We start from the raw sequence: 6,484 nt of genomic DNA on the forward strand, positions 1-6,484 counted from the left end.
CTTTAAGGTTATGCTCATTTTCAGGTTCATACTTGTATTTTAGATGTCTACTAGAACATGTTTACCTGCTTTATTGTTCAAAAATCAGATTATTTGTTCTCATACTGTGTCTGAGTGTACCTGTATCACCTTCTATCCTCCTGAAACATCTGTTTAGCGCCTGTCTCTTTAAGCCTCCATCCAGTAAAAAAAACAGTCTGCTCTGATTGGCTTGGGAAAAATAAGGTGCATCTTTGCAGAGGGAGTTCTATGGGTGGACATACTGGTATACGTTTTCTGTTATGTAGTTAATTTTTACACTTTATGAGTTGGTAGGTGCTCCTGATACTCAAATGTATGCACAGGCATGGAAAAAGTGACATACCTAAATACAGCACCTTGCAAAAGTATTCATACCCCTTGGAATTTTCGACCTTTTGTTGCTTTTACACATGAAATCATGGTCGATATAATTTGGCCTTTTTAAAAAAGAATTTGCAAAAAACCCTCTTTAATATCAAAGTGAAAACAGATTTTTACAAAATAATGTCAATTAATTAAAAATCTATAAGGTAAAATAAATGAGTGCATAAGTATTCATCCCCTTTAAAGTAACTGAACTAATTCAACAAAGTTCCAGCTAGTTGATGCAGCAGAGTCACAGTTAATGAAATGGAGATCAGCTGAGTACAGTTGATGTGTGTCAAGTGATTACAGTATAAAAAAACATGTGTCTGGGAGGTCCAGTCTCTGGTTCATCACTATTCCTGCTACAATAGTACCATGAAGACAAAAGAACACTCCTAGTAACTCAGAGAAAAGATCATTGAACAGTGGAAGTCAGGAGATGGCTACAAAAAAAAATTTAAACTCATTGGACATCACAAAGAGTTCAGTTAAACAATCATTAAGAAATGGAAGCAGTATGTCACTTGTTTAAATGTTTATATCCACCATGATTTCATGTGTAAAAGCAACAAAAGGGTGAAACATCCAAGGGGGATGAATACTTTTGCAAGCCGCTGTATGTCCCCTTTGAAGCTTTAGGATTTTCGGTGGCTTCCTTTATGATAGAAACGGTGTTCCCCGTGTGTTGAAAGTGCAGTAAAACAATATAACTCACTGTTGTTTTTGTTACTCTGCTGTCTGCAGCATTCTCTGACTTTTATTAATTTTGCACTCACGGTGCAAAGGATTAAACACAACACAGTAGTCATGCACACTTGTGTCCACAGACCTGTGTGGAGGTGAGGCGTTGGAAGCACAAGACAATAAGAGCTGCAGTCACTTCACTGAGAGACAATAACAACTGTCCAGTTTCTGCAATCCTCCCACAAACCACTGTAGGTGTCCCGAAGTAAAAATACTCTTTGACGTTTGAGTTCATCATATTGGTTACCTCTGTTCCTCCTGCAGCTGGTCTAGACCTTTGTGCTGTGGCGGTTCTACACAGGGGCCTCCAGGGGCCACTGCCCCTGTGAAGAAGCCCTTGGCCCCTGCTGTGGCCCTTGTGTCAAATTAATATTTAAATGATCAAATTATAGCGATGAACGACGGAACAATTCTTACCTATTTTTTGTTCAAACAATATCTCATTGTGCACAAAGGGAACCCAGAATGTGAACATTGTATAATAGTTTAATTGTGCAATAAAAGCTTGTATATATATATATATATATATATATATATATATATATAAAGATCATTCTCACTATAATGCACTTTCAAAATAAAAAATTAATTGTGCACAAAAATGAGAAATGTCATTATCGTGCAAAAATAATTATTGTTGGTAAGTCTCATTGTTTCAATCAGTGTATTTGTATCTTCCAAATATATTTAAATTAGATTTTTAAATGAGCTAAAATAAAGGTTTTGGATGCTTAAATATCATCTTTGCCATTTTTTAATGGGCCCCTCTGATTAAACACTGGCCCCTGCTTGGCCCCCACAGTAAAACAAAATAATTGTATTATTTTCTCCAGTGCATCTGTGATACTTGAGCATAGTTATTAAACCATTAACTTTTATGCATAGAGTAGGTAAATGGAAACATTTAAGTATAACCGAAATGTAAACCAGAAATAATTACTGACTTTGATTTCATGATTCCTGTTTGGTTCAGTGCAGCAGTTCTTTGTAGAACCATAAAGCGATATGGCCAGAAATGGATTATGGACTCTACAATTCTATTTCATTTTCATTTTGTGTAACAGTGATTCAACTGTCTTGTTAATACTTAGTAGCAAAGGCTCTGTACTGATCCACAAGGCTTTTCTCATATAAAAACAACCTTCAGCAGGTCATCTCTATTATACTTGGCGAAAGGTTTGTCAGGAAAAGAAACAACAAATCCATTCTTTAATGCTAAATAAACATGTTGCTTTTTTCATACACTACCGGTCAAAAGTTTTAGAACACACCAACTTTTCCAGAATTTAATTGAAAATTATGCAGTTTAATGTCTCAGTGTACTCTGAAATTAATGCACATTTGCAACATTTAAAATTCTTTATTGAGCATGATAGTGTTTTGAAAGTAAAAAAAAGATTCAAAATCACATTTTATGTTGGACTAAAGGACTAAAAAAAGACACAAAATGACAAAAAAAAGACACCAAAAGACACAAAATGACCAAAAAAAGACACAAAATGACTTACAAAGACATGAAAAGAATTCAAAAATGGACAAAATAGCCCAAGACTCCATAGAGTTAAGTTGTTAACCCATTTCTTGTTCCCTGAAAAAGGCCTACTTGTATAATTCTGAAATGTACATTATTTTTCAGTTTTGGTTAAGCTTACCTTTTTTTATTTACCTCTGGCAGTTCACCACTTACCTTTGGACCCTTTCAAGCTGTTTATTTGATTTGAACTGCTTGAATTTCAATGAAAAACTGGAAAAATTGGGGTGTTCTAAAACTTTTGACCGGTAGTGTAGGTACATAATATTGTTCAGCCCTTATTATGCACCGTTATTAGATTTTGATTTTATGTAAAGAATTTCTCCTTTTTAAACCCTGTCATAGTTCAAGCAAGTGGACTAACTGTATGACTTGTGAACAACAACGTTCTTCTGTAAATACACTTGTCCTCATTTAGGACTTTGATCAGGTCCATTGATCCTAGATTCAGGTCTACCAGCATTGTGCTGTTTGTTATCTCTTTTCTCTCATGCGCTGTGTGTATATATATATATCAAAGGTCAGCTGTCTGATTATTCATTTCTAGATGCTGATTCAGCAGCATTCACACTATTGTTCGTTTTTTGGTCAACTACTACTTCTGCATAGTAGCTTTGACTATTGTGCTTTTTTTAAACATTTTTTTAATTAATGGGAATGAATGGTAGAAATCCTCTTAAAACCTTCTTCACTTTGTAGTTCTGCAGCTCATACTTTCAGCCAAGACTTCATTTAACCTTTTCATGTGTGCCAAGACTTTGAACTAGGAACTTCTATAAGCTTTTTTAAATATTTGTAGGTTTTTTAAATGGTCACAGTTTAAGTTTTATGCTCTTTTTTCTTTCATTCATCAACCATTTTCTTTTTATTAACATGCTCATTATCTTTCATTACATTCCAGCACTCAGCTCTGAAAGACAATGCTTTTTATGAAGTTTTTACTCTTTCAATTTTTAAAAGCATTTCATTTCAACTTCCAGCTTTGGCAGTATTTTAGTTTAATTTCCAGCTTTTCCAGATGTGCATTCCCACTCTCATATTCTAATGAGTTGTAATAAAGTTCAGCTTCCAACTCTGAGTCTTTTATTGATCACATACAAGTGTAATCAGCATTAATGTGCATATGCATTTCATATGGACATGCTAGTTCTAGGACCCAGGTGTTGTCCTAACTGGAACACAATGATGTCTGCTACATCAGTAGTTCTCAACCTTTTTTGAGTCGCGACCCCCAATTTAACATGCATTTTGTCCGCGACCCCCGCTCACTGAATCAGATCAAAAAAAGACACAAAATGACCCAAAAAATGCATAAAATTAAGCAAAAAAGGACTCAAATTGACCACAAAATGACCACAAAAAGACACAAATTGACCAAAAATGACCCAAAAATATGCAAAATGTCCCAAAAAAGAAACAAAATGACCAAAAAAAGACACAAATTGACCTCAAAATGATCAAAAGCAGAAACAAAATTACCATAAAAGACACAAAATTACCAAAAAAAACCTGACTAAAACACATGAACACTTAAACACAGTGGAGACAGAGCTGACTTCCAAAATGATTTGGCGACCCCCAGAAATCATCTTGCGACCCCAATTTGGGTCGGGACCCCCAGGTTGAGAATAGCTGTGCTACATGACCAAGGCAATGAATGACTAAATCCTTTTTACAGATGTTTAGAATGCTGACTAACAGAAAAACAACAACACTGAGTTTACAGATGTGCAGATGTTGTTACTGCGTGTGTTGGTTATTTGTAACAGTAAACTGCAGTAACATGCAGCTTTTAGACAGAAACCAATGACTGACAATTTAGATTATAGGTTTTAGAATAATAAAATATATCTGTTAAAGTTGTCATTGTCAAAATGCATGTTATGCCTTAATTATGTGACTGAAAACAACCTTGAACTTTAGGCTTTATCAGCGGATGTCAGCATTAGGTGCAGTTTGTCTCATGATGAACAATCTTAATCATGTTTATCCGCTGCAGAAGTCGTTCGCAAGCAACCAATTAGTGCACATGTGACATAGAAAGGGGAGCCAAATCTGAATGTTTTTTTTGATCCCATGTTTTATGAAATCTGATTGGGTTGTTTTATTTTAAATTTTGTGAGTTGGTAGGTGCTCCAGATACTCAAATGGATGTGCAGAAGCACTGAAAAACAGTACATATGTCCCCCTTTTTCTTTTTTCTTTTTATAATTAAAGTATTTATTTAATTTTTAATTTTTCAACATATAATGCAAACACTTACAAACAGCCGAGACAGACACCAAAAACAGACAGAAAAACAAAAACAAAAACAAAAAAAACCCCAAATGTCCCCTTTAAAGTTAGCAAGCAATTGTGCAACATGGTATTTCATTATTGTTACAAATGTCCTTAGAATTTTAGGTTGTTTTCTGGATGATAAACTGTGTTTTGACAATTTATATTACAGTTTTAGAACAATATAATATGTCTGGTAAAGTTGTCATTGTCAAGATGCTGTGTCCTTATTACGTAGTGGATGTCAGCACTTGATAGATAGAATTGTGTGTAAACACTGAAATATCTATATTAGTTATAAGCTGGTGGTAATAACAATTATCTACATTATTGCTCATAAAGTTGGAATAAAATGTTTTGTTTTTTTTACCTCTTTCCAGATAAAGTGCATATCTTCTCAAACCTGTATTAATAAATCTTCCAAACATATCACAACGAAAATTAAACCACAATGAACAAAGGAATTGTGTCTGAAAACAAATTGATTCAATCTTTATAGGCAAGAGTATGTGTATAATAAAAAGGAAAGTATTAATAAAAATAACCTATTGTACTGTTATGTTTAATTAATTATAGAAAAAGGATGCTGTCTATATATCATATCTACATATCGTCACCCTGTTAAAATAATCGCCTAACTAATTTTTTCAAGTTTTGCAGGAAACACAAAAAACTTCACCAAAAGTGTAACATATGACATTTATTGATCATTTTACTCAAAAAGGATGTAACAAAGGATGGATATTGGCATAGTAATAACACAGTGTGTAAATTATGTAACTTAAGAGAAATAAATGACTTAGGCAATTTTTTTAACATGCCTTTGTGACTTAAGCAAGATATGGTAACACTTTATTTTGAAAGCGTCTACATAAGAGTCACACAAGCCTGTCAGAAACATGACATGACAAGTATCATGAGCATTAATGTTACTTCAAAGTGTCATTAATGTTCATGACACATCCCATGTCATGTTTATGACACGCTCGTGTCACTCTTATGTAGGCACCTTCAAAATAAAGTGTTTATATCACAAAGGCATGTTCAAAAAATTGCCTAAGTCACATTTTATTTTGACTAAGGCATAATAAATCACACACTTGTGGCCGGTGTCATAAGATGATTTAGGAAAAAAAAATGTTTTGACAAAAAATGACGATTATTTTAACCCTATGAAGCCAAGTGTATCATATTTGATACACAAGTTTTTGAGACCTATACATCATCAGTGTGATATTATTTTCCTGAAAAGCCTGATGTATACATGTGTTGAAGAAAAAAAAAAGAGCAACAAATTGCACAAAAATACAAGATATAGCAAAATTTATATGCAGGTTCCACTGGTGGATCAGTCATTGCTGCGTGAAAACTTCATATCAGCAGATGTATGATGTTGTGTTATATGGAAAAAAATATTTTGCATGTTTGAGGAAGATGTTAAAAGAAAGTAAAGCCTTAAAAGGTTAAAAATTTGGGGTTTTATATGTTTTTGTTAGTTCAAGAAAAACAAACTGTGAGCAACAAATTGCACAAAAAGAACTGATG

Source organism: Centropristis striata, chromosome 9, assembly GCF_030273125.1.
Source record: "Centropristis striata isolate RG_2023a ecotype Rhode Island chromosome 9, C.striata_1.0, whole genome shotgun sequence".
NCBI lineage: Eukaryota > Metazoa > Chordata > Actinopteri > Perciformes > Serranidae > Centropristis > Centropristis striata.